The sequence below is a fragment of the Bufo gargarizans genome, chromosome 2 (genome assembly GCF_014858855.1).
Source record: "Bufo gargarizans isolate SCDJY-AF-19 chromosome 2, ASM1485885v1, whole genome shotgun sequence".
In the NCBI taxonomy this organism is placed as follows: Eukaryota; Metazoa; Chordata; class Amphibia; order Anura; family Bufonidae; genus Bufo; species Bufo gargarizans.
The window spans coordinates 353,479,743-353,488,492 of NC_058081.1; positions in this window are offsets into that span (position 1 = coordinate 353,479,743).

The following is an 8,750-nucleotide window of genomic DNA, read 5'->3' on the forward strand; positions in this document are numbered from 1 at the left end:
CCTGTGAGAACATATTCTGAGACTAAGGCTGAGTTCACACGGGCGAGATTTCCGCGCGGGTGCAATGCAGTAGGTGAACGCATTGCACCTGCACTGAATCCTGACCCATTCATTTCAATGGGGCTGTGCACATGAGCATTTTTTTTCATGCATCACTTCTGCAATGCTTTAAAATCGCAGCATGTTCTATATTCTGCGTTTTTCACGCAGCCCTGGCCCCATAGAAGTGAATGGGGCTGCGTTAATAACGCATTGCATCTGCAAGCAAGTGCGGATGCAATGCGTTTTTCACTGATGGTTGCTAGGAGATGTTGTTTGTAAACCTTCAGTTTTTTATCACGCGCGTGAAAAAAGCATCAAAACGCATTGCACCCGCGCGGAAAAAACTGAACAACTAAACGCAATTGCAGCCAAAACTGACTGAACTTGCTTGCAAAATGGTGCGAGTTTAACTGAACGCACCCTGAACGCATCCGGACCAAATCTGTCACGCTCGTGTGAACTCAGCCTAAGAACTCTGCCTTGGAGCCTGTGTTGGCATGCTTGGACCAGGCTTATCAACATTTTGCTGATCTACTGCCCGATATTTAATTTAGTCCACTGTGCGCAGTAACTTCAGTGGATCCATTAGGCTCTGTAAAATACTAATGACTGAACTCAGCACATTAGTGAATATAGTTTCCTTCTCGGTAGAGAAGTAGCGGATGTGAGGAGCAAAGCCTTTAAGCAAGCGCTCCTCGCTCTTCTGTCCTTTCTTTTCTGTTCCTGTTCAAATATTAGTTGAGTCCTCTCATTAAGAGAAACAAAATAAGAGTATTCAGGTTTGATACCTTTTAATGGCTAACAAAAATAGAATTAATGATTTTATATAGCGAGCTTTCGAGACATCACCAGTCTATTCATCAGGCATACTACAAGAATATATGAAGAAACAGCAATATATATACAATAAGAACAGATATTTAACAAAATATTAAAGATCTTGAGAATGAGTCCTTAAAGGTGTTCTGCACTTTCATTTAACTGATGATCTATCCTCTGGATAGATCAGCTTCTGATCGGTGGGCGTCTGACACCTGGGACCCCCGCCGATCAGCTGTTTGAGAAGGCAGCAGAGCTCCAGCAGCGCCGCGGCCTTCTCACTCTTTACCGCCGGGCCGCTGGCCCACTGACGTCACGACTAGTATCAACTAGCGTGGGCGCGGCTAAGCTCCATTCAAGTGAACAGAGCTTAGCCCCGCCCACGCTAGTTGATACTAGTCGTGACGTCAGTGGGACGGCGGCCTGGTGGTAAACAGTGAGAAGGCCGCGGCGCTGCTGGAGCGCTGCTGCCTTCTCAAACAGCTGATCGGCGGGGGTCCCGGGTGTCGGACCCCCGCCGATCAGAAGCTGATGATCTATCCAGAGGATAGATCATCAGTTAAATGAAAGTGCAGAACACCTTTAATTATCTTACAGATAAGGGGTGTGAAAGTTTTATGGTCTCTAAATTGATGTTATCTCAGAGACCTGGTGCCCCGACTATGTCTATAGAAGACTCTTTAGATCTTGTAGTGTGTCATAAATCCCAGGGACAAATTCAGTCCAGTATTCAAAGTGTCAAGCAATGTTATAAACTTGTATTCCCAAATTCTTCTAGCTTTTTGGGATTTGAAGTTACCTTTTAATATGAGAACTTTCATGTGTTCCTACATTGTGTCCTGGGCTGGGGCTGCTATCTTTGCCACCGTCATCTTCTAGGTTGTCCACTGTACTGTAATACATTACAAACTTAGTTTTCAAAAAGGTGTATCACCACATAATCATATTGAGTTGTGTAAGCTCTCTTTCATAGTGAAACTTTTAAAAAAAATGTGTGAGATTGTAAATAACTGGTGTAAAATAAAATTAGCTTAGTTGCGCATAGCAACAAAAGTAATTGCACAATATTTTTTTTTACAGCAACTCAGAAACAAAAAAGGATGATTTTTATTTGTTGCTATGGCCAAGGGGGCCAGCTTTCATATACAACATTGCCTAAATCTCTCCTACGTAGTCTATCAATAATAAAATATTTATGTACCTTGTATGCAGAAACATACAGTCGGTGGAGAATGTCAACAATTGTGCTTTCCATATTGTAAGATATTGTTAATGCTAACCAGGGCCCTAGCTATAGGGGAAGCAGGTGAAGCGGCTGCTTTGGGGCCCCAACTAAAAAAAAAACTCCCAGGAGGAAGACTAGAAGAACTTATTGTCAGTGCCTCCTCCATAGTATTATAACATGACACTATATACAGTGACACTGTAGAAAATGGACAGAGTGGCTGTCTAGCCTTGTGTGAGAGTGTAATCTTCACTAGCCACAGGAGTGGTGGTTGATTTGGAGGAGGGGCTAAAGATGCAGCGGTGTGCGGTGGGGGCCTTTTAAAAAAATTGCTGTAGGGCCCAGTCATTTCTAGTACCACCACTGATGATGACTTATCCTTGGTATAAATCATCAACATCTGATAGGTTGATGGTCTGAAACGCGATACACCCAATGAACAGCTGTTTAACAAGGCAACGTTTCTGACTGCCTGCTCGCTGTTTCCAGAAGCCCAGTGAAAGGGGCTGAGCTGTATCCTGGGCCTGGCCACTGATAATAGTTGTTATATTACTGTCCTGCTGGAAACAGAAAGAATGCCCGCAACAGTAATGCCAGCACCGCTGCCTTCCCTAACAACTGTTATAGGGTGTTGTCCACGTGTCGGACAACTGCCTATAAAACGCTGTTGATCTATACAAAGGCTAGGTCAACACTACAAAAAATATACCAAACTACTTTAAATAATGTATTTTAACCCTTTCCACCCTTGGCCAGTTTTCACACTCCTGACCAGGCCATTTTTTGCAAATCTGACATGTGTCACTTTATGTGGTAATAACTTTGGAACACTTTTATTTATCTAAGCCATTCTGAGATTGCTTTCTCGTGACACATTGTATGTCATGATAGTTGTAAAGGGGGAATATTAATCACCAATATTATGCAAATATTGATAATTAATATTCATAAATAGGAGGAGCCGTCTAGTGATAATTCCGCCTATTTATGCCTTTATATAATAATAACACAATACCTTCGCTATGCTTTACACTGATCGCTACACTAGCTGCATGCGCCTTACTGTACTAACTATCGCCAATAACTACACGTTACACAGATAGGTACAAGTAACACAGTATTTATTACTACAATACACTACGCACACAATACACTAACAATACAGCACTAAATATACAGTACTCAACTACACTACACGTTCCAAAATTCCACCCACAAACTAACTATACAATACACACATACAAGTAATATTAACAATAACCCACCCGTCTGCACTGTCCCTACGGGGTACACCGAGGGTTAACGGTGGTCTTACAGGGGTGTAAGCCGACCACAAACACAAAGGATTAACAATGGGGATAATATCAGAACTGTACAGCAATGCAGGGGATAAATACCCTGCAAGTGTATAGTAAGGGGGGGGGGGGGGAGGTGGCAGGTTTAAGGAGGGGTCACAACCAGGGGTTAATCAGGGTAGGAAAAGGGTAAACCGGGGGGGGGGGGGGGGGATAATCGTAATCTAATTATACGCTATATCTATATATATTTATAGATCAATGGTTATAAATATATATACATATAGACGTACACACCACAATACAAATCTAGCTACAACAGACAATTCCCAATTCCACCCCACACTCTAGCTGTACATACATTCCTTAGCAGCCCACCCCAAAACACACACTCAGCTGCTACTGGAGTAAGCAGGCAGCAGTGAAGGGATAAGATTACAGGGAAGGGGTGAATATGGTTGGCACTGCAAGGGCAGAGGTACAATGCCATCCCAGCGTATACTCAGCCATCTCCAGGGGCAAATGGGCCTCTCTTCCTTCAGGCAGCAGTCCTCATGTCTCTCTGGTTGTAGCCTGGTTGCAAGACCCCTGTTCCTGGTTTCAGGCTCCTATATCAGCCTCAGAAACAGCTCACCTCCCCCCTCCTCAGGGATGTGACATCATAGTGTGACTGTGACGTATGCATGCCATTTGGCCCCCTGAGGCTAGCAGCACCACACGCCCAGCCATGTCACAAACACAAGGTGGGGCCGCATAGTAAATAGGCTGATAAACTCAACAAAGTGCCTCAAATCAATTGATCCCTTAGCCTTTGAAGTCACCAGCCACCTGGAGACATATCCACCACCCTGCAGGAACTGGCTGAACGCCGGGGAAATTTAAGTATATATATATATGTATATAGATACTTGGGGAGCATCTATATACATATATATACTCATTATAAACCTGGGGGCATACATGGGCAGTTATAGGCCCATATATATATATATATATATATATATACACACCTGGGGGAGAGCCATGGCAGATACACATATATGTCTTCCTGATAATATATATACACATATATAAGGGGCATAATGTATTCTAAGGGGGATTATAGATATATATATATATATGTTATAAGGGACACGGTCTAAAGGAGGCACATATTTCCCACAGGGGCCACCATGAGCCCCTGGGGATCACCATGGGCAGACGTGCGCAGATGCTGGGCACATCTGCGCACATCGTCCCATGATGCTGTGGTTAATGTATGCACATATATACCATACATGCCCGCACGTGTTTGCAGGCATGCATGGATATATATGAATACGTCTCAACCCTTCCTCAACAATCCCCCTGTTGTCGGACTATATAATACGACAATATATTGGGGGAACGGGTTGAGATATATTTGCCCCCCCCTCAACCCCATCCATGGTGGAAGTTCAGGAAGAACTGTAGTGCCCACAGATTTTTAGGTACTTAAACATCCCTCATCCAGCTTCCTCCGACCTGCCCTTCACCGTAGCCTACTCCTCCGTCCACAGGATACACTGTCTTCTTCTCGCTGGAACTTTCTTGACATCTTTAGGATAACACACACCCAGTCTCTCGGGAGTTGCCGATCTTCAGGTGTCCCCCCCCCCCCCCCCAAATCTGGAGCGGGTTCACTCTCGCAGTCTTTAACTGGCCTTTCTTTAACAGTCTCTTGGTGTCGGCCACCTCCACTTTGGAGTGACCACACCCCCACAATCTCTCGGTAGTTCTGCCGATCTTCAGGTATGGCCCGCCTCCAAGGCATCTGGAGCGGGCTCACCCTCACAACCTCAGTCCCAACTTTCTTCTATCCAAAGTCTGTTTCCATCTTGAAGGGTGCGGTTCTCCCGTGGACAGATTAATAGGTCTTTACAAGGCAGGTCAGACTCTTAAGCGGTGATGTCACAGTACCTAAATTCTACTGCGGAGAACACCTCCGCCACACTACACATCCAGCCCTTCCCTTAAGAACTTCACCGTTCCAGGGTTCAAGGTGGCAAATGAATGATGCCTGTCCCTATCGTGACCTAACCTTATTCCCATTCACACAAAATACAGGTCACATCCCTCCCAACACCACCGAATTCCATTAAATGTGTGTACCCATAGAGACTCATGCAACCTGGCATTCCTCTCTACCTCCAAAGACACAGGTAGGTCGTAGACCCCCATGTCAATGGGAAACGACTATAGGATGCAAATGTGTACAGTCAAATATAGGCTGTCACACATTTGCACCTAGAGTGTCTATGGGTACACAATCAACCGACAAACAAAATCAATAGATACAATGTGCTATGGGGTTTCAGGGTAGTACAAGTTATACGTCCCGAACCCTCATAGAAAGCAAAGTGTGTCCATACAATATTTGGCTACATGAACAATGTTTGAGTTATGTCCTGAGCCTCCTCCTCTGGATAGTTCTGTAAAGTTCTGTCTGGTTCTGGTGTATTTGGTCAATAAGTCCCTTGACCCTCCGAATATAGATGACCAGAACCAGAAGAAGTTTCACTGGGTGAAATAAGTGATAAGTTCTTCCACCCGAACGTCTCCGAATCTTCCTCCAGAGCCTTAAATAATGCTCCCGCTGGATTGTGGCACAGTCTTCCATCTCTAGAACACCTCTAGGCAGAGGTCGCTTGGTTGCCAAAATCCAGTGGGATCCTCTGGAGCCTCCCAAGAGTGTCAGGGGGAATAGTTGGCCTCTTCCGTGGCCTCTCCTGGGTTTTTCTTCCGCTCCATATAAAACCTATGGCAGAAGAAAATACCAGGCGCTCCCAGGGGAATTTCTCCCCTAACAGTGCAATTAAATGTACAAAATTCCCAGCACCAATACCTTGACCCATGGGTAGAGAAAGGTATTGGGCTGCCCTTTATCTCACAGGACTCCTCATTATCCCAACACTGGTGTCTGAACACCCTACCTTCAGAGGAGCGTGTCCTCTGCTACACATCCCTCTGCACCAACAGATAAGGATGGCCACCCTACTAGGTTAGGATAACTGGAGTTCTGTGGACAAAGCACCATCTTGTTATTGATGGCACCGCATCCCTGTCCACTCATGTGCACCCAGGCTGATTTCCCCCTGTGATCCCATCTTGTGGAGGCCCGCAGAACCAATGGCATAGGCATGCCCCGGCTCCCCAGGACCCCACAACACAAGAACACAGTCCACACTCTGCTGCCAAACACTCTGCGTCCAATCCCCATCAGAGCTGTGCTACCTGCTCGGACTAGAATTAAGTGCGCAGCACAACATTACACCAATGTTGTCTGTCCGCCCCAGTCCCCAGCGCAACACAGCCCTACCGAAAACCTTGAGCACAACAGTGTTATCCGTATCGATCTGAGACCCTGGTTGCCCAGAATAATATCACATCATCCTTTGTGTGCTGCATGAAGAAGGTCCTTATGCCTTCTCCCGACCAGCAGGATTTCCCGTGTGATATTATCTGCTCGCGAACCTATACGTTCTCGATCCACGGTATAACACTGTTCCACTCCAAGGGGACACAGAATGAAACAAGACAGCAGACGGGACTTACAACACTACATAAATCAGCATTGTGGAACACACTCATAGACAAGGACTACCACCATAAACATCAAGAAGAACGTACAAACAGACAACAAAAACACACAACATGGACATACACAGGGAACAAACTGTGTAACAAATAGTACAGGGGTGTCAAATGTTGCCTAGCCTAGCTTGGCCACTCTGGCCCCTCAGCAGCTGATGATGCTGCCGAGAGGTAACCCCTTTATGGCCAAGCTGACTAGCCCCCACTGCACGATTTGTTAACTGAATCCCATCACTGGACACATTGCAATTACTTGCACAAGGGCAATTCCTTGCAATGTGTCCTTTGTTCCTACACCTGAAGCACCTGATTGGGCTTTCTGTCCTGTATGTTTTGCAGTGCTTCGCTATATGACCCAAGCCACCACACGCAAAGCATTTGATGTTTGCCCGGTGTGGCTTAGGTCCGTCCACACTGCAACCGCGCTCCCTGAATTGTTCCATCTTCAGGGAGGCACTTTTCATGATCTTCCTTTTCCCCAAAGTCAGGGGAAAATCTCTGTTAGTCTGGACAGGCTTGGTCTGGTGATTTGGCCTGTCACAGACTACTCTCCCCCCTTTTTGCCCTGCATAGGGCAAAGTTTTGGGAGATTTCGACCCTGACTTTATGGGAAAAGAAAGGGCCAGCACCAACTTGGTGATGACCTGTTGCATGCCAGTCATTATCTGGGAGCTTACAGCAACCTGAGCCTTCAATTTGGCTACCGTCACATTAGTAGAGGCAGTCTGCTCCTTGAAGGCCTTGACCTCAGTATAAGGCCTCATTCACACGACCGTATGAACGGATCCGCATCCGTTCCGTTTTTTTGCGTATGGTATAGAGCTCCATTCACTTCTATGGGCTCTGAAAACATACGGACAGCACACCGTGTGCTGTCCGATTCCGTTGTTCCGTTCCGCGGATCCGCTAAAATAAACTCACATGTCCTATAGTTGTCCGCATTAAACGTTCCGTAGCCCCATTCAAGTTTATGGGTCCGTGAAAAAGCGGATCATACGGGAGTGTTTCCGTATGTTATCCGTGAAAAAACGGATGAATGTCCGCTATTTACATATCCCTGCCCCTATTAAAAAATGATACTTTTTCCAGACATGTCTATGTGCCCCTCATAAACATCAGATAGAAGAGGCATATTTGTCAGACAGCAAGCAAAGATGTCTTTCTCTGTGGAGCGTTTAATAGTTTTGATTCAAGAAAGGCCAGAGCTGTGGGATACACGCTCTGATTTGTACCACGACCGTGTCCGTAAGGATAGGTCATGGTACCAAATTGCGGAGGAGCTTCTGCCTGAGGAATGGGCGAAGGGTGATGGCAAGGTGCACAAGAAACTTGGTAAGTTACCCAAAAATTTATATGCATCCATACTGTCTAGCATGATCTGCATGCTCAGAGAACTTTGCAAACTTCCCTGAGCATCCAAAGCATGTTATCTAAGTGCACCTGCATCATGTCATTTGTTTTTAGTGTACTTGCAGGTACTGTCTAGCATGATCTGCATGCTCAGAGAACTTTGCAAACTTCCCTGAGCATCCAAAGCATGTTATCTAAGTGCACCTGCATCATGTCATTTGCTTTTAGTGTACTTGCAGGTACTGTCTAGCATGATCTGCATGCTCAGAGAACTTTGCAAACTTCCCTGAGCATCCAAAGCATGTTATCTAAGTGCACCTGCATCATGTCATTTGCTTTTAGTGTACTTGCAGGTACTGTCTAGCATGATCTGCATGCTCAGAGAACTTTGCAAACTTCCCTGAGCA